Source organism: Oryx dammah, unplaced genomic scaffold (genome assembly GCF_014754425.2).
Source record: "Oryx dammah isolate SB20612 unplaced genomic scaffold, SCBI_Odam_1.1 HiC_scaffold_5, whole genome shotgun sequence".
NCBI classification, from domain to species: Eukaryota; Metazoa; Chordata; class Mammalia; order Artiodactyla; family Bovidae; genus Oryx; species Oryx dammah.
The window spans coordinates 27,362,452-27,388,268 of NW_024070189.1; the positions used below are offsets into that span (position 1 = coordinate 27,362,452).

Consider the following 25,817-nt stretch of genomic DNA (forward strand, 5'->3'; position numbering starts at 1 on the left):
CTATAAATTATAAATGATAATGTCATATGTCAAACAAGTACTTTTGTGTAGAGGTAAGATATAAAAATATCTTAAATCTTCTACTAGAGGTCACTACAAAATAAAATAGTTGAATACATCTTTATTATTGTTAAGGAATTCTAAAAGAGGCACAGGCTCTCCTCGTTTTGGTAGATAAAGATACTAAAACACAATGATTTAATAATAATGACTATAATTATCCTTGGGCTTCCCTGGTGGCTCAGATGGTAAAGAATCTGCCTGCAATGCGGGAGACCTGGGTTCAATCCCTGGGGGCAAGATCACCAGAGAAGAGCATGACAACCCACTCAAGTATTCTTGCTTAGAGTATATTCATGGACAGAGGAGCCTGGTGGGCTATAGTCCATGGGGTTGTAGTGAGTTGGATATGACTGAGCAACTAAGCACACAGCACATAATTATCCTTACTTATTAGAATTATTATAACTAAAATAAGATTTTAAATGACAAAATTATATAGCTATCATATCTTATAGTTGAAATATAACTCAAGCATAGCACAAATATAAACTCATTTAATCATCACCAAAATGGAACTATTATTATATCCATTTTAACTGAAGTTCAGAGTGGTTATCTAACATATCAAAGGAATAAAATCAAGATCCCACTACGTTATCCTGTTAAACTATTTGCTGACATAAGTGAGTATGCTAAACAAACAGCAAGTAAGAGGAAGAACTAGCTTCAGAATCTACACATGATTCTAAACAGAGACTCTAAAGGCACTGAGTAGGTGGCAATATTGAGAGTACAGAATTTGTGTGTGTGTGTGTGTGTTGTTATTTAGCCTCCTGGATAAGTAGTTTCTATTATGGCATTCACTGATAGGAATATTTCTAAAGTATCTTGTTTGTGAAGGAGCATTCCTATAAATATGTTATATATAGATTAAGAAATACTTAATAATGACTGATAATTCTGAGACTAATCATGTCAATCTACAAATAAAACCAAAAGTCCTAAAGTAAAACTCCAGTGTTTGCAATCTGAGTGATATTTTATAAAATAGTTATTTAACCCCACAGAGTAAACTTTTCTGGATGAATTAACGTTTTACCAATTTACTTTTAAATTTTCAGATCAAAACCACGGATAGATGTTTTACTTAATATCATAGAAACTCGGTAAAAAGATTTAAATGCTGAGAATTTCTAGATGTTGAAAAATATTTACATATACTTGCTTAAAATATAAAGGAAATCAAAGGATTTTTATATTCTTGTATTAGTTCAGTTCAGTTACTCAGTCGTGTCCAACTCTTTGCGAACCCATGGACTGTAACACACCAGGCTTCCCTGTCCATCACCAACTCCTGGAGCTTACTCAAACTCATGTCTATCGAGTCGGTGATGCCATCCAACCATCTCATCCTCTCTCATCCCCTTCTCCTCCAGCCTTCAGTCTTTCCCAGCATCAGGGTCTTTTCCAGGGAGTCAGTTCTTCACATCAGGTGGCCAAAGTATTGGAGTTTCAGCTTCAACATCAGTCCTTCCAATGAACACTCAGGACTGATTTCCTTTAGGATGGACTAGTTGGATCTCCTTGCAGGCCAAGGGACTCCCAAGAGTCTTCTCCAACAGCACAGCTCAAAAGCATCAATTCTTCGGCACTCAGCTTTCTTTATAGTCCAACTCTTACATCCATACATGACTACTGGAAAAACCATAGCTTTGACTAGACAGACTTTTGTTGGCAAAATAATGTCTCTGCTTTTTAATATGCTGCCTAGTTTGGTCATAGCTTTTCTTCCAAGGAGCAATCATCTTTTAATTTCATGGCTCCAGTCAGCATCTGTAGTGATTTTTGGAGGCCCCCAAAATAAAGTATCTCAGTTTCCAGTGTTTCCCCATCTATTTGCCATGGAGTGATAGGATCAGATGTCATGAGCTTAGTTTTCTGAATGTTGAGTTTTAAGTCAACTTTTTCACTCTCCTCTTTCATCTTCATGGGCACATAATAAAAATGTATTATGGGCACAAATGTTATACAAGGACTGAAGAGCACTGGTTTAGCCACAAAGAAATTTTGTATTATTTATGTATTTTGTTTTTGAAATCTAAGCAGGTCATAATGTCTGCTCATTTGTTTTAAAATGCTTTAATTTGTTTTATCTCACCTCTCTCTGTTTCTCAAAAGAATGGAAACAGACTAAGAAAAATTGTGCTTTATTTCAATGAGTACATACAGTTGTGTATATACATATATGTAAAACCTAAATTCAGCAATTTGAGCTTAACTCTAATTAGAATAGTAAAATTATAATTTTTAAATTATAAATTTAAGCTGAATTCTAATTTTAACAGTAAAATTATTATTAAATTATCATTTTTAAATAGCATATTATTAAACCTTTACCCAAAAAACACTTGGAAAACTTACAAGAAGTTTGAAATTATCTCAGACTATTTGTCACATCTGATTTATTTCTCATAAACTTAAAATCAAATGGCCAAAAACTCTTGCTTTGAAGTACATATAATGAGTCCATTTAACAAGTATTTAAGTTTAAATAGGAAAGTTTTATCTATGCAAATTATATAATAATTGAAAGTAAATTTGAGTATTTAACCTTTAAAGCTTCTCTTATGCAAACAAACACACATAAGATAAAGATCAGATATAGAATATTACTTGTTTGAGTCAATACAGAAGAAAAATGAAGCATATTTTATTTTTAGACAATAGATTATCAGTAAAACATAAAACAAAACCATGATTTTATATTCTTACATTTTCACAATTGTCCGGCAGCTTTGACTAAGATGGACATTTGGAAAGGAAAGAATTTTTTATCACTTGGAAGTTGCAACAATGTCAATGGATAATGCATCATTATCCATTGAGTGTTAAATTCAGGCTCACATTTTGATTCTGAATGAAGTAAAATACAAATGGACAGGTCACAACCCCCTAACCTATTTTAGATGGCAAAAGATAAAGGTAACAGTTTTAAATCACTAATAACAAACAACTTCTTTCAAAATATCATTCAAATGCTTATATTCAAAATTCCAAAAGAGAATTCTTCAGTTTTTTTTCTTGGCTACTCAGTGTAGAACAAGCTTAAAATGTCATTTCTTCTTAAGAGCAAGCAAGCATTTTTCAGTGTCTATTTTTATAATTATATTCATTAGTTTTGGGTCCTTTAACAGGTGTGAACATCTGTTATTTGAAACAATGAAAATAATCAAGAAGTATTTAAAACTCAATCCAAGAAAAATATTTTACTTGAAATATTCCGCTTATTTTGTAGAAAAATTCTGGAATGTATGAGAAAATGAGTCGTCTGGACCATCCTACCTGTATTCACATAGTTCAGAACCAAGGCAGGAAACACCCTTTCACTCTCACTACCTCTGTTCCTGCCTGTCCACCTTATTACAGATGTTAATGGACCACATGCCCAATTGCACTGGACTTATTAGAGGTCCTCAAATCAGGCCTAATGAATTGAGAAGCATAAAATATTTCTGTGCTCTAACTCTACATCCAACCCATCTTTATACCATCCTTCAAATAAAAAGTGGAAACTTTAAAAAAGTGTTAGCAAATTCCCACAAAAGTAACATTGGATGGTTGTGTCGATTTTAAAGTCCTTTACTTTCGTTTTTTGTTGGACATGTAAGGCTATTAACACAGCTGTTCTTTATTAGTTCTGTAATTTCAAAATAATCTGCAATATAAAATTAAGACTTCAAATAGTAAAACCAGAGTCAGAAACCACAATTAAAGACATTTTGAAAACATGTCTCTTCTTTAGAGGCATGGGCAAAAATAAATTTTTTTTGTAGTTAGTTCTTAAGACCTTATGGTGAATTTTCTGTACACAGATCTATACTAAGAACCTTACTCAGACTATAATCTATGATTTTAAGGTATGCTTTTATTTTTCTTTGTCAAAAAAGTTCAAAACAATTAATTTTTTGAATACTGGTAATCATATTAGGTTGCACTAGTTGACTCTGTCATTTATTTTAGCAAGCAACACAAACAAAGCATTTTCCATCTGATTTGCATTAAAAATTCACAATTTCAGAAAACATATCCATTTTCTTTAGCTGATGTTTTATTCTGGACATCTTTAAATGCAAGATTAAATGCCATACCCTTTTACCCATCACTTCAAAGCCCAGATCAAATTCTCTTTATCTACTTTAGCCTGTATTAGCTTCTCTACTCTTAATAATTCAGATTTGTCTCACACAATTTTTCACTCAGTTTCATCCTCTGTGTATCTCTCTTGTTGCTTCAGAAATGCAGTGTTTTCCTTTAAATTTTTAGTTCTTTGAGATCAGAGACCATATCTGATATGTCTTCCTTAACTTCCACAGTGTCTTATAGAGCTCTGGACATATACTGCTCAATAAAAGACTTAAATTTTTTAAAACTGCTATGATATTTATTAATAAGTGAATAAAATTATAATATTTCAGGTAAAATAATTGGGACAGTGATACTCTAAATACAAATTAAGAAATCTTGAATATATTTAAGAGATAACAGTTTTAATTTTATTGAATAGTATAATTTCAGCAAAAGGGCGTGGTTAAAAGACTGTGTAATAGCTCTTGATACTGTGATAATACATAGGTTTAATAAAACCTAAAAAGATTTGTTTTTTGAAAAATATAAGAATGTATATGTACTGTTTTCAGGTTCTTTGGAATGGCTACACAGATAAAAGAGAATATATATAATCAGTAAAATATACAAAATAAACACTAATTTCAGGGAAATTGTTTATTGTCACTCCAAATGTTTCTGGGGACAGGAGTATTCTCAAGGTGTAAGCTGAACTCTGCTTAGAATATATCAACTAAAGAGATTGATACATTATCAAAGTAGTCTAAATAACCTTGCAGAATTAATCTCTGTTACTGTCTTGGGAACCAAGATGTAAACCTAAAGGAAAAGGAGGAATAAAGATATCTTGAGATGATTCCTAGGCAAACAGATGAAATTCCTCTTTTTCAGTTTGTGCTTTTAATTTATTAACATGTTTAAAAAGTTTAGCTGTGTCTAGATATATGCACACTAAAAAGCAAACCCAATTCATTATTGTTTGTAATACAGGATATTTTTATATTATAGAAGAACATATAGCTGTAAATATACAGTTGTTATAATACACAGTTGCAAAATTCTAGTAATAAAGGGAACAAGTCAAGTTACATAGTAAAAAGGAAACTAAACTGTCTTATTTTGGACTAGTTACATTAATCATCAATGGTATTTTTAATCAAGAATAATATTTTTTACTAAGTAATTTTTACTAAGATGTTTGAACCATTAACTCTTTGGTTTTGTGACCTGCTTGAAACATTATAGATTTAAATTTAAAATATTACAAATGAATATTCTAAACCAGTGACATACCTAGGTTGACAACTGGGCATATTTATCTTCCACAGTAGCTGGAACTGAGAAAAGAATGCTGATAGGACTTTCTAAACAGATAAGAGAACTTTATTATGAGACTATTAATCTCAACTTTCCAATTATTTTCTTGCTCACATTTCTTAAAGCTTATTTAAAATGTTTAAATATCTTAAGATGATTATATGATCAAGTAAGACTTGCATATGCAGGGCTTCAGATGTGTAGACCCTGTATGTCCTTACAATCAGAATGCAATAAGCCAAAAATAAAAAAAAATACACTGAGTTCTAGTATAGATCTACAAATTATTAGCATTTTAAGGGTATGCTGTATGCTGTAATATATTAAGTATCATCTAAGAATTATTTGGTATTCATAATTACAAAATCCATTAGTAGGAATCAGAGAAATGAAATGAAAAGCCCAAATGTCTTCGCAATAAGAGAATTTCAGAAGTTACTGTTACTTTAAATGACTACAAATGTTTATTCCATTATGTCCTTGAAATAGAGATGGTGAACCTTTTGGTTCATGGAAAATATAGTAAAAAGCAGATTTATCTTAGACTAATTAGGAGTTATAATAAACAATGAAAAATACACTATACATGGAGTTAGAATCAACAGGTGACACTAGTGGTAAAGAATCTGCTTGCGGATACAGGACACATAAGACGCACAGGATCGAACTCTGGGTTGGGAAGACCCCCTGGAGAAGGGCATGGCAACGCACTCCAGTATTCTTGCCTAGAGAATCCCCATGGACAGAGGAGCCCGGTGGGCTACAGTCCATAGGGCTACAAAGAGTCAGACATGACTGAAGCTACTTAGCATGAAAGGCTTTAGCAACAGTAAATTGGATTGGGGGTAGCAGGGGAGGTAGATGTCAGGGGCTGCCTATTATTTACCTGTTACTTTAAGTTTGATATTAGGTTCTGAAAAAGAAACAGTACCTTGGATCTCCTGGCACTCGACTAAATCTCATAACACTTATCTAATCATATCTTCATAGTATGCTTCTCTGTCTTTCATTTACAGCATAACTGGTAATATTTCTTAGATAGGACCCTTGATCTAATTCTCTTTTCTCTCTGTAGAGTTATATGGTTATCCACAATATCAGCTCCCGTTATTACAGATAAGTTGAAAAATTGCCAAATGTGTATCAATAGGTGATACGTTTTCTCAAGTCAGGACTTCTATAAACAATTAACATACCATTACAATATCTACTTGCTTTTTTCTTCAGTTCAATTCATTTCAGTCACTCAGTCATGTCCAACTCTTTGCGACCCCATAGACTGCAGCACGCCAGGCTTCCATGTTCATCACTAACTCCCAGAGCTTGCTCAAACTCATGTCCATCGAGTCGGTGATGCCATCCAACCATCTCATCCTCTCTCATCCCTTTCTCCTCCTGCCTTCAATCTTTCCCAGCATCAGGGTCTTTTCCAAGGAGTCGGTTCTTTGCATCAGGTGGCCAAAGTATTGGAGTTTCAGCTTCAGCATCAGTCCCTCCAATGAATATTTAGGAATGATTTCCTTTAGGATTGACTCGTTTAATCTCCTTGCAGTCCAAAGGACTTTCAAGAATCTTCTCCAACACCACAGTTCAAAAGCATCAATTCTTCAGTGCTCAGCTTTCTTTATGGTCCAACTCTCACATCCATACATGTCTACTGGAAAAATCATAGCTTTGACTAGACAGATCTTTGTGGGTTAAATAATGTCTCTGCTTTTTAATAAGCTGTGTAGGTTGGTCATAGCTTTTCTTCCAAGGAGTAAGCGCCTATTAAATTCATGGCTGCAGTCACCATCTGCAGTGATTTTGGAGCCCAAGAAAATAGGTCTGTTACTGTTTCCATTGTTTCCCCATCTATTGCCATGAAGTGATGGGACTGGATGCCGTGATCTTCATTTTTTGATGTTGAGCTTTAAGCTTTTTCACTCTCTTCTTTCACTTTCATCAAGAGGCTCTTTAGTTCCTCTTTGCTTTCTGCCCTAAGTGTGTTGTCATCTGCATATCTGAAGTTATCGATATTTCTTGCAACAATCTTGATTCCAGCTTGTCCTTCATCCAGTCTGGTATTTCAAATGATATACTCTGCATATAAGTTAAATAAGCAGGGTGACAATACACAGCTTTGACGTACTCCTTTCCCAATTTGGAACCAGTTCATTTTTCCATGTTCAGGTCTAACTGTTACCTCTTAACCTGCATAGAGGTTTCTCAGGAGGCAGGTAAGGTGGTCTGGTATTCCCATCTCTTTAAGAATTTTCCACAGTTTGTTGTGATCCTCACAGTCAAAGGCTTTGGGGTAGTCAATAAAACAGAAGTAGATGCTATTCTGGAAATCTCTTGCTTTTTCAATGATCCAACGGATGTTGGCAATTTGATCTCTGGTTCCTCTGCTTTTTCTAAAACCAGCTTGAACATCTGGAAGTTCATGGTTCACATATTGCTGAAAGCTGGCTTGAAGAATTTTGAGCATTACTTTACTAGTGCGTGAGATGAGTGCAAGTGTGCGGTAGTTTGCGCATTCTTTGGTATTGCCTTTCTTTGGAGTTGGGATGAAAACTGACCTTTTCCAGTCCTGTGGCCACTGCTGAGTTTTCCAAATTTGCTGGCATAGTGAGTGCAGCACGTCAACAGCAACATTCTTAGCATTTGAAATAGCTCAAGGAATTCCATCACCTCCACTAGCTTTGTTCGTAGTGATGCTTCCTAAGGCCCACATGACTGCTTCCAGCACATCTGGCTCTAGGTGAATGGCCACACTATTGTGGTTATCTGGATCATTAAGATCTTTTGTGTATAGTTCTTCTGTGTATTCTTGCCACCTCTTCTTAATATCTTATGTTGGTACATACTGTGTCTGTCCTTTATTGTGCGCATCTTTGTATGAAATATTTCCTTGGTATCTCTAATTTTCTAGAAAAGATCTCTAGTCTTTCCCATTTTACTGTTTTCCTCTATTTTTGCATTGATCACCGAGGAAGGCTTTCTTATCTCTCCTTGCTATTTGGGAACTCTGCATTCAGTTGGGTATGTCTTTCCCTTTCTCCTTTGCCTTTAGTTTCTCTTCTTTTCTCAGTTATTTGTAAGGCCTCCTCAGACAACCATTTTGCCTTTTTGCATTTCTTCTTCTTAAGAAGGGATGATTTTGATCCCTGCCTCCTGTACAGTGTTACGAACCTCCATCCTTAGTTCTTCAGGTACTCTATCAGATATAATCCCTTCAATCTATTTGTCACTTCCACTGTATAATAGTAAGGGGTTTAATTTAGGTCATATTTGAAAGGTCCAGTCATTTTCCCTACTTTCTTCATTTTAAATCTGAATTTTACAATAAGGAATTCATGATCTAGACCACAGTCATCTCCTGGTTTTGTTTTTGCTGACTATATAGAGCTTCTCCATCTTCAGCTGCAAAGAATACAATCAGTCTGATTTCAGTACTGACCATCTGGTGATGTTCATGTGTAGAGACATTTCTTGTGTTGTGGGAAGAGAGTGTTTGCTATGACCCTCAGTGTGTTCTTTTGGCAAAACTCAGTTAGCCTTTGCCTTGCTTCATTGTGTATTCCAAGGCCAAACTTGCCTGTTATTCCAGGTATCTCTTGACTTCCTACTTTTGCATTCCAGTCCCCTATGATGGAAAGGCCATCTTTTTTTTGGTGTTAGTTCTAGAAGGTCTTGTAGATCTTCATAGAACCGTTCAACTTCAGCTTCTTTGGCATTAGTGATGGGGGCATTAACTTGGATTACTATATTAAATGGTTTTCTTTGGAGACAAACAGAGATCATTCTGTCATTTTTGAGACTGCACACAAGTACTGCATTTTGGACTCTTGTGTTGACTATGAGCGCTACTCCATTTCTTCTTAGTGATTCTTGCCTACAGTAGTAGATACTGTTTTTTTTTTTTTCCTTGTACTAGTCCAAATGCCACAAAAAGATAGGAGCTATATATGAGTCAAATTACCATTCCCTTTTTTACATGGTTAAATATAAAATGTATTCATTCATTCATTTATCAGACTTTTTGAGTATGTACTATGTGCTAGGCATTGGAGACACTCTTTTGAACAAGAAAAACAATTTGTCTACTCACTTGGTCTTTATATTTTAGTAGAGGACTGACAACACCAATGAGCAAATAATAATTTCACCCAGTTTCAGATTTAATGAAGAAAATAAAATGATAATAAGATAGTGACTAGAGGGCAGAGTATGCTTAGATACAGTGGTCACAGAACAAGTCCTTCTGAAAACTGAGATGGAGAACAGAGATGAGATTGGAAAGGTAGACAGGGAACTAGATCACATAGGATTTTGTGGACTACAGTAACAAGTTCAGAACTCACTCTAATAAAAAGCCCTCAGAAGATTACGTACAGAAAAATGAGTGCTTACAAAATACTCAGCATTTCCTCTACGACTGTCCCCAGTCTGCCCACCCTCCAATTATTCAGGCCATGTGTAATCCCCTCCCCTGAAGTGCAGGTAGATCTGTGACTTGCTTCTAATTCTAACCAAGAGAACATGGGAAAGATGACACATATCAGAACTTCAGATAAGCCAAAAGCAAAAAGCAAAACAAACAAACAAACAAACATATATATATATATATATATATGTATGTATGTATATATAATATATGAGAATTTGGTTTGGAATCATGCTCATTTTCAAGTTATTTTAGAAGGAATTCTTATTTCTAATATAAAAGTAGTGAAAGTGAAGTCGCTCAGTCGTGTCCAACTCTTTGTGACCCCATGGACTGTAGCCTACCAGGCTCCTCCATTCATGGGATTTTCCAGGCAACAGCACTGGAGTGGGTTGCCATTTCCTTCTCCAGGAGATCTTCCCAACCCAGGGATTGAACCCAGGTCTCCCGCATTGTAGGCAGACACTTTACCATCTAAGCCACCAGGGAAGCCCCAGGGAAGTTCTAATATGAATTACAGAGCAATTTCTCCATTCAGGATCACTACACTTTTTTAATCAAGAATTATTTTTATGTCCTTTGACTGTTTCTCATTGTTAATTTTTTGTTTCCATTTTCTTTTTTTAAACTTTTTTTTTAATTGAAGTATAGTTGATTAACAATGTTATACTAATTTCCAGTGTACACCATAATGATATGATATTTTTATAAATTATACTCCAATTACCATTATGATAAAATATGGATTATATACCCTGTGCTGTCCATTATATCCTTGCATCTTATTCATTTTATACCTAGTAGTCTATGTCTCTTAATCCCCTTTGTCTATTTTGCTCTTTCTCTCAACTCTTCTCCTCACTGGTAAGCACTAATTTGTTATCTATATTTATGAGTCTGTTTCTGTTTTGTTACATTCATTCATTAGCTTTATTTTTCAGATTGCATATTTAAGTGAACACATACAGTATTTGTTTTTTTCTGTCTGATTTATTTCACTAAGCATAACACCCTTCAAGGCCATCTATGTTGTTGCAAGTGGCAAAAAATTCATTTTTTTAATGGCTGAGTAATATTTCATTGCATGTGTGCCAGATATCCTTTATCTACTCATCTCTAGATGGAAACTTAAATTCATATCCTAGCTATTGCAAACAATGCTGCTGGGGTGCATGTGACACTGGAGTGAATATACCTTTTCAAATTAGTGTTTTCTTTTTCTTTGGATATACTCTCAGGAGTACCACTCTTAGATGGTAGTTCTATTTTTGGTTTATTGAGGAACCTCCATACTCTTATCCATAGTGTCTGCTTATTTTTTAATCAGACTCCCTACACTGTAGCTAATAAGACTACCAAATGATCTGTAAGTAGAAATATGAATGTAACCGCCTACTTAGTCTTGTTTTTTGTTATCTTGAATTCCTTGGTCATATAAAAAGCATTATATGGTATATGGGAATCTAAGCAATCTCTGTTTTAGAATCCTAATTCTGACATTTATTTTAAGTGGTGTCCTACACAAGCAATTGTAACCACTGCATTCAAAATGATAACTTATCCTATAAAAAATTCATGAACAAAATATAAGGGCTGGCCATGAAGAATTTTACAAATAAACCACAATGGACATAACACCAAACGGCACAAAAAACTCTACTCTCTAGAGTCAGTTTGAATTGGATATGTCTTCTAAAAGTGGCTGATTACTTTAACACACAGTAGCATTCCAGTGTGGCTATGACAGACAAAAATCTCACTGGGGAGATCACTGTTGCTGTTGCTTAGTTCCTAAGGCCTCATGGAAACAATAAGGAAGCAAACACTGAGGGCAGCGGGGAAACTTACAACATGATAAAATATCTTACTACGAGATACTTAGGAAATATATCTTAATAGGACATAGTATGAAATATCATGGAATGATTTATTTCTGTATTTAAACCAGTTTACCCTGTTTAGTAAGAACTGCTCAGGCCCCTCATAACATTCTCTTAAGAAAATTTAACTGAAACAATAGAATCTTGTATTTTTTTCTGATTATAAATCCTGGATTTTTGCCATTTAAAAAATTGCATAAACTTAAAGCCAACCTCCGTTCTTCCACTCCTGAAGCACTGAACTATATATATTTGATGAAATAGCCTGACTAGTTAAAGGTGTTGTATTGACATTAGAACTTTCTGGAAACAGCAACAACAAAAAATCATAAACACTTGTGTTAACTATAACTTCATTTCCTTAAAATCAGTTATTATAAACCAGTAAACTCAAAACACGTGATCTTTAACAAGCCACAGAGGTACCAAGTATTTTTAAATCCGAGTTTAAATGAAGTAATAAAGTATAGGAATCCAGAAAAAGATATGTTCATTTTTTGTTTGGCTTATGAGTTTCTTTCAAAAAATCTTCACAAAGCTTAATAACTGTCTTTTTAAACTATGAATTAAAAATGCTTCTGTCAGATTTTTCATCCCAAAATATTCACTAAGAATCCTAAAAAAAGCACCTATAATAATGTAGTGGCAGATCTCTAACAACCAAATCTCAATCAAAAATATTTATATAGAAAACTAGTAATACTTTGATTTATTTTGTTATTGACCTAGAGACAAGATAAAAAGAAATTACTGGTCTAAAAAAAATTTCAAATTTTTCAAGGTGTTTTATTTTAGGTGATAATTACCTAATAGAAAATCTACTTGTAAAGTATAAAAATTAGCAACTATTTTTAATGAGATTGAGAAGAACTGGAGAGCACAATGGATGGTAACCATTCATTTAATTGAATTTTCTTGCAAACAAAAATGTAATTAAAAGTTAACATTGAGATAGTTCCAGTTTAGATAATAGCAAGGTAAGCTGTATTAGATTAATGCTCCTAGAGATAACAATAATAAACTCTGATGGTTCTCTCCCATTTGCAAAAAAAAAAAAAAAAAAAACCCTATTTCAAGGACTGGAGAATGACAGAAAGCAGGCAGCAAGTTGAGAGTACTCAAACCAGGTAAGAGCCATGTTTATGTGACTTGTGCCTCACATGAAATCTCCAGTCCTAGAGCTCATGCAGAACAAGCCTCACTAGTAGTCATGCATCCAATTCTATGCAACCCCATGACTGTAGCCTGCAAGGCTTCTCTATCCATGGCGATTCTCCAAGCAAGAATACTTGAGTGGGTTGCCATGCCCTCCTCCAAGAGATCTTCCAACCCAGGGATTGAACCTAAGTCTCTTAAGTCTCCTTCATTGGCAGGCGGGTTCTTTACCACAGCATGTGAAGTGAAGTCGCTCAGTCATGTCCAACTCTTTGAGGCCCCATGGACTGTAGCCTACCAGGTTCCACCATCCATGGGATTTTCCAGGCAAGAGTACTGGAGTGGGTTGCCATTTCCACATGACACAATTAGCCAAAAGAGACAAAAAAGAGAAGGAATTTAAAAAGCAGAAGAAATGCATGAACTGAAAAATTTAAATTTCCAAATGGAAAGGTCCCAGCACACTTGATTAACAGGGATCTCACAGCAAGGTACAGCATCATCAAACTTCATAGCATTTGGAACAAAATGAGAATCCTGATTATACAGAGTGAAGTAAGCCAGAAAGAAAAACACCAATACAGTATACTGACACATATATATGGAATTTAGAAAGATGGTAATGATGACCCTTTATGCAAGACAGCAAAAGAGACACAAATGTATAGAACAGACTTTTGGACTCTGAGGGAGAGGGAGAGGGTGGGATGATTTGAGAGAATGGCTTTGAAACATGTATACTATCATGTAAGAAATGAAGTGCCAGTCTATGTTCGATACAGGATACAGGGTGCTTGGGGCTGGTACATGGGGATGATCCAGAGAGATGATATGGGGTGGGAGGTGGGAGAGGGATTCAGGACTGGGAGCTTGTATACACCCGTGGTGGATTCATGTCAATGTATGGCAAAACCAATACAATATTGTAAAGTAAAATAAAGTAAAAAAAAAAAAAAAAAAGATTCCAGAGCAATAAAATAGATTATATGTAAATTAATTATAAGGATTAGAATAGCACTGGATTTCTATAACAAAATTAGATACCATAAGTCAATGAATTACTATCCTCAAAATAAGACATATTCAGAGAATATGATTCACTATCCAATGTGATGGAATAAATCAAATTATACCACAATATTTTTCTAATAATAATAACACTTATTGAGTACTTAGTATGTTTCAAGTATTATGTCAATAAATGACTGAATACATTCAGATTTTGAGCTCTGCATCTACAGCTAAAGTCATACAAGGAATACATGGTATATAGTCAGTAAGTTTTTGTAGAATCCTACATAAAAATTTAAAATTTGATTAAATATTCTTTAGTTCCTACCAGGTATACTACAAGGCAATCCACATCACAGAAAGATGCATCAGGTAGAATATTTGCTTTACATAAATGTAAAGAGAGCAGTAGTATTTTATGAGGTCTACAATGTTAATAGATTAATTTTAGAAAAAATTGATACAAACTATAACCTGAATCTTTAGTCTTTAAAAGCTCAAAGTATAAATAAATGTCAAAATAGTACAGCATTAAAATTGCTATTTTCAATGAAATAATGTCATTACTAGATGAAATACCAAATGTTTTGTGGTAACTACGTAAATAAGTCATGTTACATAGAATAACACCTTGCTGTTAGCAAATATTAAAACCAGAAATCTAGTCAGTTAAAGTCCAAAAGAAATCAACTCTTTTGGCATACAGCAGTTCCACTTCTGTGAACTGTTTCTTATGAAGCAATCTCAAATGAGAACACTTACTCATTGCCAAAAAATGTCCAAATGGTATAGCAGTTATTGTGTTTTGACAATGTAGTAATCTCCATTCATTCAATGGGGTGCTAAAGGATGAATCTGTAACTCATGTAAGGGAGTAGTAGAAAGGAGGGTAGCATTCTGAAAATACAGTATATACTGAGAAATATGATTACATGAAAATTCACAGCCATTAGGGAAATAAAGTCAGACATAGAATGAACATTTCATAAAATTTTTTAAAAAATGCTTTTTCTTTGTATGACTCAAAAGGTTGGATCAAAAATATATGTTTAACCACTGGAAACACTTTAGTACCTACTGTCATGGTTACAACATGCTGGGTGGGGGAAGCATTCCCTTTAATAAGTCAGTTCAAAAAACTACAGAATGTAGACTTTCTAAAAATCATCATGATTTAAGTTTATAAATCAGTGCTTGGCTATAAATTGAAGGAGGCCATGCTGTCTGGTGTGCACATACAGAGTTCCTTTTAGAAAGGTAGCGCCAACAGGTTTATTTAACTTTTAAACTAGGCAAGTAAATTTCTCAAGATCATGACAAGTTTTGACAAGTTCATGCTTCGGATAAACTCAAATTTGCCACCAAAATATTGCTACCTGGGCCACTGAATAAACCAAAGAAAGTTATATGGAGATAGCCAACTGCTTTTGAAATGACTGCACCTAAAGTCTTCCCAAAGGGATTCTATATATTAAGTGATAGCAACTGTCACAGTCCATGTGCCCTTAGAATAACTATGGAAGTAGTAATTTTAAGTGAATAAACAGAAGATAGTGCCCATAAGGTTAGGTTGTTTTCCTAAACTGGACAGAGCTAATATTCCAGTTTACTGAACATTAGTCTCACAGGAAACAGAAGCCAGGCATTCAGTTCAGTTCAGTTCAGTTGCTCAGTCGTGTCCGACTCTTTGCAACCCCATGAATCGCAGCACTCCAGGCCTCCCTGTCCATCACCAACTCCCGGAGTTCACTCAGACTCACATCCATCGAGTCGGTGATGCCATCCAGCCTTCTCATCCTCTGTCGTCCCCTTCTCCTCCTGCCCCCAGTCCCTCACAGCATCAAAGTCTTTTCCAGTGAGTCAACTCTTCGCATGAGGTGGCAAAAGTACTGGAGTTTCAGCTTTAGCATCATTCCTTCCAAAGAAATCCCAGGGTTGATCTCCTTCAGAATGGACTGGTTGGATCTCCTTGCAGTCCAAGGGACTCTCAAGAGTCTTCTCCAACACCACAGTTCAAAAGCATCAATTCTTTAGCACTCAGCCTTCTTCACAGTCCAACTCTCACATTTCATACATGACTAGTGGAAAAACCATAGCCTTGACTAGACGGACCTTAGTCGGCAAAGTAATGTCTCTGCCAGGCATTCAGTTCAGTTCAGTTCAGTTCAACTGCTCAGTCATGTCCAACTCTTTGTGACCCCATGAATTGCAACACGCCAGGTCTCCCTGTCCATCACCAACTCCCGGAGTTCACTCAGACACGCATCCATTGAGTCAGTGATGCCATCCAGCCATCTCATCCTCTGTCTTCCCCTCTTCTCCTGCCCCCAATCCCTCCCAGCATCAAAGTCTTTTCCAATGAGTCAACCCTTCACATGAGGTGGCCAAAGTACTGGAGCCTCAGCTTTAGCAACATTCCTTCCAAACCAATCCCAGGGTGGAACTCCTTCAGAATGGACTGATTGGATCTCCTTGCAGTCCAAGAGACTCTCAAAAGTCTTCAACACCACAGTTCAAACGCATCAATTCTTAGGCGCTCAGCCTTCTTCACAGTCCAACTCTCACATCCATACATGACTACTGGAAAAACCACAGCCTTGACTAGATGGACTTTAGTCGGCAAAGTAATGTCTCTGCTTTTGAATATACTATCTAGGTTGGTCATAACTTTTCTTCCAAGGAGTAAGCGTCTTCTAATTTCATGGCTGCAATCACCATCTGCAGTGATTTTAGAGCCCCCCAAAATAAAGTCTGACACTGTTTCCACTGTTTCCCCATCTATTTCCCATGAAGTGATGGGACCAGATGCCATGATCTTCGTTTTCTGAATGTTGAGCTTTAAGCCAACTTTTTCACTCTCCTCTTTCACTTTCACCAAGAGGCTTTTTAGCTCCTCTTCACCTTCTGCCATAAGGGTGGTGTCATCTGCATATCTGAGGTTATTGATATTTCTCCCAGAAATCTTGATTCCAGCTTGTGTTTCGTCCAGTCCAGTGTTTCTTATGATGTACTCTGCATAGAAGTTAAATAAGTAGAGTGACAATATACGGCCTTGATGTACTCCTTTTCCTATTTGGAACCAGTCTGTTGTTCCATGTCCAGTTGTAACTGTTGCTTCCTGGCCTGCATACAGATTTCTCAAGAGGCAGGTCAGGTGGTCTGGTATTCCCATCTCTTTCAGAATTTTCCACAGTTTATTGTGATCCACACAGTCAAAGGCTTTGGCATAGTCAGTAAAGCAGAAATAGATGTTTTTCTGGAACCCTCTTGCTTTTTACATGATCCAGGGAATGTTGGCAATATGATCTCTGGTTCCTCTGCCTTTTCTAAACCAGCTTGAACGTCAGGAAGTGGGGCCAAAAGAGGCTTTTCTCATTCTGTCTGTATCTTCCCCTTAACCAAATTATTCTCATCCATAGGGATATTCTTAATATATTTTTGCCCTCAAAAGTCATCCCTGTAGATCTCCACTGAATGATTTTAAGAAATCTGACCACCTTGACTCTACAATCTAGAAAAATATTCTGGACTTGAATAGCTACTGGTATATATCTATCTCAAATGCAAATTATTGTTTGTTTAGTATTTGTTTAACTGAGCTTTTTACTTTTAACAATCCTATATATTAGCAACAACTCTAATAAACATATATTCAAAGTCTACTTTAAATTTTGAGGTTATCAAGTGTAACAATTAAATTGTTTTTAATAGCTATTTCCTAAGACCTAAATGTGATATCAAAGACCGACACTTAAATTTGAATTCTGGTTATTCTTAATACACTTCTTTCTTCCAACATGTTTTCCTTTTGGCTGAAACTAAAAACATGAAGAAAACAGGATATGTACAAAATACTCTAAAACTTGAAACTTCCTTATGTTATCCACATTCTTGGTACTTAAATTCCAGAACAAGATATATATATCAAATATAAATATTATAGTCTAGATGAGGTTGCTTTGCCAATAAGCTGTGTTTTTGATCTCTGAACTTCAAAAACTTAAGAGTAATACTGCTGTCCAACCTGTTTACCCTATGTGAATGACATTCAAAAACAAACAAACAAAAAACTACCATATAACTTCAAAGAATTGTTCACTCTTATACCTTCCGGTAAACAGTTTAAGGGAATTTTTTTAACCAAATACTAGTGGTCATGTATGGATGTGAGAGTTGGATTGTGAAGAAAGCTGAGCGCTGAAGAATTGATAGTTTTGAACTGTGGTATTGGAGAAGACTCTTGAGAGTCTCTTGGACTGTAAGGAGATCTAACCAGTCTATCCTAAAGGAGAGATCAGTCCTGGGTGTTCATTGGAAGGACTGATGCTGAAGCTGAAACTCCAATACTTTGGCCACCTCATGCAAGGAGCTGACTCATTGAAAAAGACTCTGATGCTGGGAGGGATTGGGGGCAGGAGGAGAAAGAGACAACAGAGGATGAGATGGCTGGATGGCATCACCGACTCGATGGACATGAGTTTGGGTAAACTTCGGGGGTTGTTGATGGACAGGGAGGCGTGGCATGCTGCAATTCATGGGGTCGCAAAGAGTCGGACACGACTGAGTGACTGAACTGAACTGAACCAAATATATATCGCAAAGGTACAAAGAAATAAAACACTGTCTCTGCCCACAAAGAGACTCTTATAACAAAAAAAATACCCATTATATAGTATGTAAAGTATTATTTAAAATGCTCATTAACATGTAAACTATTATATATAAAATGGATAAACAACAACAAAGTCCTACTATAAAGAACTGGAAACTATATAGTGATAAGCCATAATGGAAAAGAGTATTAAAAAAGTGTGTGTGTATATATATATATGAATCACTTTGCTATAAAGCAGAAACTAACATAACACTGTAAATCAACTATACTTCAATTTTTTTTAAGTGCTTATTAAATTTTTCACAAGTACATCAATTTCAGAATAGACAAGCACATTTGGGGGATTATAGCAGCCACATGAAATTTTAAGCATATCAATATACAGGACCATAATCAGACCCTCAATATCAAGACCATCAATACCTAGTGTGAGGCTTTATTTTATATGTCAGTTTTATCTGGATGCCCAGAGAGATGGTTAAACATTATTTCTGGGTCTGCCTGTAAAGATGTTTCTGGAAGAGATTAGCATTTGAATTAGTGGACTGAATTGAACAGATTGCCCTCCCTGTTGTGGCCAGGCACTAACCATACACCTGAGAGCCAGACTAGAACAAAAAGGCAGAGCAAAGTTAAATTCTCTCTCTGTCTGACAACTTCACTGCCACATGGATCTTTTCCTGCCCCTAATTCTCCTTGGTTCTTAGGGCTTCAGACCTGAACTGGAAATTCAATATCAGCTCTTCAGCTCTCAGGTCTTTGAATTATACCACCAGCTTTCTTGGGTCTCCAGATTGTGAGAGTTCTCAGCATCTACACTTGTGTGATCAAATATCTTATAATGTATCTATACAGATAGATATTTTATATAGGAGATACTTTTTTTTTTCCTTCTGAAAACTCTAATACAGGTAGTAGTTCTGTCTTAAAGAGCTTACGGTTATGTCCTAAAGAATACTCGTTTCCCAAAATTTCCTCACTGTGCTCTGCCATCCTATAGCCAACTCAATAAAAAAATGTGAAGAGGGTAAGAACTACATTTATTGAAGTTTTTTTTTCTATAAGTGTGGACTGAACATTATAAATAACAAAAGAAAAAAATACTGGAACAATATCTAAAAATAAAATCAGAGAATATCACAAATAATGACTGTTGTTGGAACATATGCAGAAATAATTTCCTGTAGACAATTCATATCATCACTATGAACTATCATTGAAAAAGGGAACAGTCCAGAATTATTTGAATCTATGAGATCAACACAAAAAGAGAATCACAAAAAGAATTTGTTAATAATTTTACCAAGAGAGAGAAAAGGAGCAATGATGTAAATTTTTCCATTGTATCTGTCTCATCAGTGAGTAACTGAGAGGAACCACCCTGTCCTGGATTAAATATGACTTCCCTCTCATTGCCAACAACAATCTATGACTCCTTTTAACATGAGTATCTACCTCTCATTCCATGAAAAAAATGATTCTGTGGGATACTGGAAACAGATTTTTTTTTAATAGTTCAACATGATATTTCTGAAGAACAATTAAAATCTGTAGAGATAAACCCTAACAAAACAATTTAAGGACACAAAGCACTATAAACTTAATCTTCTGGATATCTCCATGTTCAATAACTCACTTACATTTTCATGTTTTTATGCAACAATAAAGAAGTATAGCAGAAATTCCACTAATCACCTGTATTTAATTCTCCAATAACCCAAATCTTCATTCTCAAAAATACTTTAGAGAGCTATAGTTCAAAATGCTCTGTAGTGAACAGCAATGGTTAGGAAACCAATTTAGAAAAGTTGCATTAAGAAATATTTTTGATTGATGGATGTCAACAAACAGAAAGTCTTTAAGTATCTCACAGAGAAAGGAATTAACATCAACTGAAAGCCCTATTTTCTCTATGTTCTGAACATATAACACCATAAGAAGAGATCAAATTTCTAAACTCCAATGAAAAAATAAAAGGAATGGATGGGAAACACGTGTATACCTGTGGCGGATTCATGTTGATGTATGGCAAAACCAATACAATATTGTAAAGTAATTAACCTCCGATTAAAATAAATAAATAAATTTATTTTAAAAATAAAACAAAAAAATAAAAATAAAAGGAATAAGACACTGATAGTGTTGAACGGTTTCAACCACCAGTGTCACTAAAACAGTATTACAATGATTATCCTCTGCCACTCAAAATGACTCTATTGATTCACTTTTGGTAATCATAAAGTTATGCTTTAAGATTTTTTCCAATAATGCTAGAGAACTGATACCTACTTTTGCCTGCACTGCCTTTTTAGCAAACATATGAACACATAAAATCAGCATGTAAGTGTGAACGTACGATCAGCACCAATGAAATCAATTTCACTGAGTTCCTGGTATGTGTTAGAAATTGTTAGGGGCTGAGAATGAAAGCATAAACAAAGCATATTTTCTGTCCTTATGAAAATGATAATCTTGCAGGAGACACTGAAATGCAATCAGTCAACTAAGATGAAAAATAATTTGAAAATTATGAATGGGACTGATTTCCCTGGTGGCTCAGATGGTAAAGCATCTGCCTACTATGCGGAAGACCCAGGTTCAATTCCTGGGTTGGGAAGATCCTCTGGAGAAGGCAACCCACTCCAGTACTCTTGCCTGAAAAATCCCATGGATGGAGGAGCATGGTAGGCTACAGTCCACGGGGTCGCAAAGAGTCAGACACGAAGGAGTGACTTCACTTTCTGTTTTTCTATGAATGAGATGAAGCTAGGAAAATGATAAATGCCATGCTAAGACATTTATTCCTTATTCTCTAGGTTAGGGTTTGTAAAGTTACTGTCTTCAGGGGCTATGCAGGTAAAATAAATGAACAAAGTTAATGGGCTGGCACAGTACACAGAGCAATTCCCATCCACAGGGACAGCTACTAGTAGTAACAGTAGAAGTAGCTGCCTTGTGAAGATGTGGACCAGACTACTAAGATTTTTAATTTCTCAAGAAAGATCAGAAATCTAGATTTCTAGGTAGGTATAAGCTTCTGATTTAAGCTATTGGAAACTTGTCTAAAGTGTCTTCTGCATGTAAGGGTCAAACATACCATGTCTATAGTCCATATTTGGTCTTCTGGTAAAGGCAACAAGGTGGAACTTCAGATGATTTGTAAGCAGAATAGTATGATTAGATTTGCATTTTAGAAATGTCCCTCTGGTAGTAGATGAGAGTAGGGAGGACCAGAGACAGGAAGATCAGTTTTTTGGAAAAGTTCCTGCAAAGAAGATGGTGGACTTAAACCTGAGCTATAGAAAAGTGCAGACAAATTTAGAATGAAAAGAACTTGAATGAAAAGCACTGAAAACCAGGCAACATATAAGCTGAAGGGAAGGAGCAAATAATAAAGAGGGGGAAAATGAAAATATAAGAGTAAGGCTGAGTGTGAGAGGGGAAACACATGCAGGCCTAATAGAGTGAATTCAAGGAGTGGTGGAAAAGACCACGACAGAAGAATTTAGACTTAGAATAAAAATTCTTTCTTTCCTGAAACTAAAGGAAGAAAAGAATATACATACATATGAAGACGGACAAAAGAAACTGAAGAAATACATGCCTAATAGCATCTATTATCTTAATGATAGGCAGAATGCTAAGATGGCTGTCAAGATTCTAGTCCTCTGAAGTATGTGGCCTGTACAATCCTCTCCTTTTATGGTGTAAGAATTTGTGAATTTAATGAGATATTCACATCCATGATTAGGTTAGATTATACAGTACAGCTGACTTTTTACAAGAGAGATTTATTCCGGTGGGCCTGATCAAATCAAATCTTCAAAATGCAGTGGGATCTTTGTACAGAGAAAGGAGTTAACTTGAAGGAAATTCTCTGTTGTTGGATTTGAAGATGGAGAGAGCCATAAGAGTGGCTTCTAGGAGCCGAGAATGATCCTTGGCTAATAGCCAGCAAGGAAATATACACTGTTATTTTATTTTTTTTCCAACCATTTGAACTTGGAAGAGAAACCTGAGCTCCAGGTGAGAATGCAGTCTGGCTAACACTTTGATTTCACACTTGTGAGATCCTGAGCAGAGAATCTAGTGGTGCCAAGGCTGGACTTCTGACCTATAGAAACTGTGAGATAATGAATGGTCCTTAACTGCTAAATTTGTGACAATCTGTTATATAACAATAGAAAACTAATACATTTAACTTAGAAAACACAATTTCTTGAATGAAACAAGAACTCATTCAAGATAAGGTTGGTTGAACCACCACGAATCAGGGTCAAGCTGGATTCATTTTCCAGAAACTTTGGTCTCATTAGCTTTACCCAAATGTCCTACCCGGTACTAAATGAGAAATTTGTTGCTGGTGTTTAGCCACTAAGTTGAATGAAAAATAGCTTGTGTTATATCAAATCTTAAGTCTATATCAAAGAGTTAGACAGTCACAACAAGGTTCTCAGAATATACTTCCATGCCAAGACAGGAGAAGAAAGCAGATGGATGCAGCAAAGTTACAAAGTCACTATTTCATTGGTGGTTAACAAATATGAAAAATATTATGAAGCAATTTCTGAGAATTTAACAGTTTCAGAAGGTTCTAGCCATCATGATAGAGGAAAACAAGTACAACAAAAGTTTCTCCAGTCAGCAAAATAAATGACTGTATTTCTACTAAAATTCTTTAAATGTATGACAAAATATTAACAAGAATTAGAAAATTATTTCTGAAAGCATTTCAATAATTATGATAGATATAAAAGTTATGAAAGAATGATAGTATTATTACAGTTTTCTTGGTATTTAATTATTTAAGTCTTTTGAAATCATTCTGTTTACAGTCATACTTACTGTCTGGTTTCCACAGTAATAAACACACAGCCTGTTTAAATATTTCATCCTGAAATGAGAAGGATTTTTTTCCCCTCAAACTTATCCTGCACACTAACCAAGATTGCAAGCCAAAAAGAACACAGGAGACCAAAAGTGTAAAAGACGAGTAAGATCCAATATGAACATTTTCCAGTCTTTAGATTGAGAGAAGAAAAATGTTAAACTCCAGCTGTTCTAACTTAATATAGAAGGATAGTACAGATTGGTCTAGTCTTTGTCTCTTGAGGGAGACAAGCAGTCTGTGACACAATTTGTCCATTTTCTGTTAGTAAGTATAGCACTTGCTGTGTATTTCATCATTCTTTTGTAAACAATCAGTTCTCCTTAAAGAGAATAGTTCTCTTTAGATAAACCAATACAATATTGTAAAGTAATTAACCTCCAATTAAAATAAATAAATTTATATTTTAAAAAAATAAGGTAAAAAAAAAGAAAGTCTACTCCAAATCAACAAATATATGAAAATCTCTGAGAAAATTGTGTTTAAGAGCTGTCCTCAGATGAACACTTTCAAGGGGGTAGTCTTTGTTATCCAATCAGCATTCATTCTAAATCAAACAAAAGTACTTCCCTTTATACTTAGCCAAACAATAAAAAAAATCATTCATAATTTTTAAAAGGAAATAAACTATAAAAATGGCTACATTCCAAAAAATTAGAAAATAAATCTGAAACATATTCTTTTTAAAATGGAAGCATAAAATAGGTGGTAAATAATAATGGGGAAATAGTAAAAACAATTCACATTTGGAAACTTTCACCTTTAACTCAAGAAAATCCAAAATATCAAATAATCACACCTCCCACCAGCCCCCTCAAATTTACCCCTTGTAGCTCTCTGACCAATTCCTGCTCCAAAATGGACCAATGCTCTCTAAGTTAACTGTAGTGCCATCATTCTGGATCTCCCTTCAGCATCACCTTAAGGATTCTTTTTGCTGTATACCTTGTTTCTTAATCTTAGATTGCATGACATGAGTTGAAAGCTTGGCTCATTATGTTCAATCATTGCTAAAATATACATTTAAAAACTATGCTAACTCTTTAGCTTCAAGTTTCAATACACAGTGTTTTTCTGGATGCTGTTCAATTCTAAATAGTTCATAACCTTTCTTTAAATTTCTTCTCTAGCCCATGAATTTTCTTATGTCTATGTTTTATATTTGTGGAAGAGACAATAATTAAGTATTAAGTATTTTTGTAATTAAGTATTTATAGAAAATTAGAACTCTATGTTGATCCTCTAGAGCCTTTTTTGTGGCACAGTATATAGTTAAATGGTCTTCCCTGGTGACGCTAGTGGTAAAGAACCCACTTGCCAATGCAGGAGACATAAGTGACATGGATTCAATCCCTGGGTCAGGAAGATCCCCTGGGGGAAGGCATGGCAATCCACTCCAATATTCTTGACTGGAGAATCCCATGGACAAAGGAGCTGGTGGCTACGTTCCATAGTATCGCAAAGAGTCGGACATGACTGAAGCAACTTAGTACAGCACAGCACAGCACATATAGTTAAATATTGTCATCCTTTAGTAAGTTTGAGGAAAAAGTACATTCTCTAATTGTTAGATAAAGGGGTCTACTTATCAATCTACCTATTAATCTATCTACCTATCTATTTATCCATCCGAGTAACCTTGTTAAAATACACTGTTCACATCTTCTAATTTCTGTTTTCTCATATGCTTAATATATCGAGTTTTGAGAGAAATGTTTTACAAACTTTCAACATGATATCTGATCTTTAAATTTCAACTGAAATTGAATTTTCAACTCAGTTAGTTGAATCAGTTAATTGTTGCTTTAGGTGAACACAGGTTCTCAGAATTGTAATATTTTCCTAGTCATTTGGTTTCCCCCATTCCTATCAACACTTATTGGCTTAAAGTATAGATGCTGGGAAGGATTGAGGGCAGGAGGAGAAGGGGATGACAGAGGATGAGATGGTTGGATGGCATCACCGACTCAATGGACATGGGTTGGGTGGACTTCAGGAGATGGTGATAGACAGGGAGGCCTGGTGTGCTGCAACTCATGGGGTCGCAAAGAGTTGGACATGACTAAGCGACTGAACTGAACTGAATTGATAGTGAAGTAAAAGTCACTCAGTCATGTCTGACTCTTTGTGACTCCACAGACTATACAGTTGATGGAATTCTCTAGGCCAGAATACTGGAGTGGGTAGCCTTTCCCTTCTCCAGGGGATCTTCCCAACCCAGGGATTGAACCCAGGTCTCCTGCATTGCAGGCAGGTTCTTTACCAGCTGAGCCACAAGGGAAGCCACAAGGGAAACATATACACCAAATAAAATTGGGCTGACTCCCAACCTCTTGTTAGTTTTAACCAAACTATAGCTCTTTTAACCTCGTTTCTTGGTGAACTTTGTTAGAT

At 35.4% G+C, this 25,817-nt stretch overlaps 1 protein-coding gene and 1 non-coding gene across 4 annotated transcripts in view; one reads left to right on the forward strand and one right to left on the reverse strand.

The window, feature by feature from the left end:
- Positions 1-25,817, reverse strand: part of XRCC4 (X-ray repair cross complementing 4) — a 283,891-nt gene that overhangs the window by 170,053 nt on the left and 88,021 nt on the right. The window lies entirely within an intron of this gene.
- Positions 21,081-21,152, forward strand: TRNAS-ACU. Its single transcript has one exon. It is a non-coding gene; the product is annotated as a tRNA-Ser (tRNA).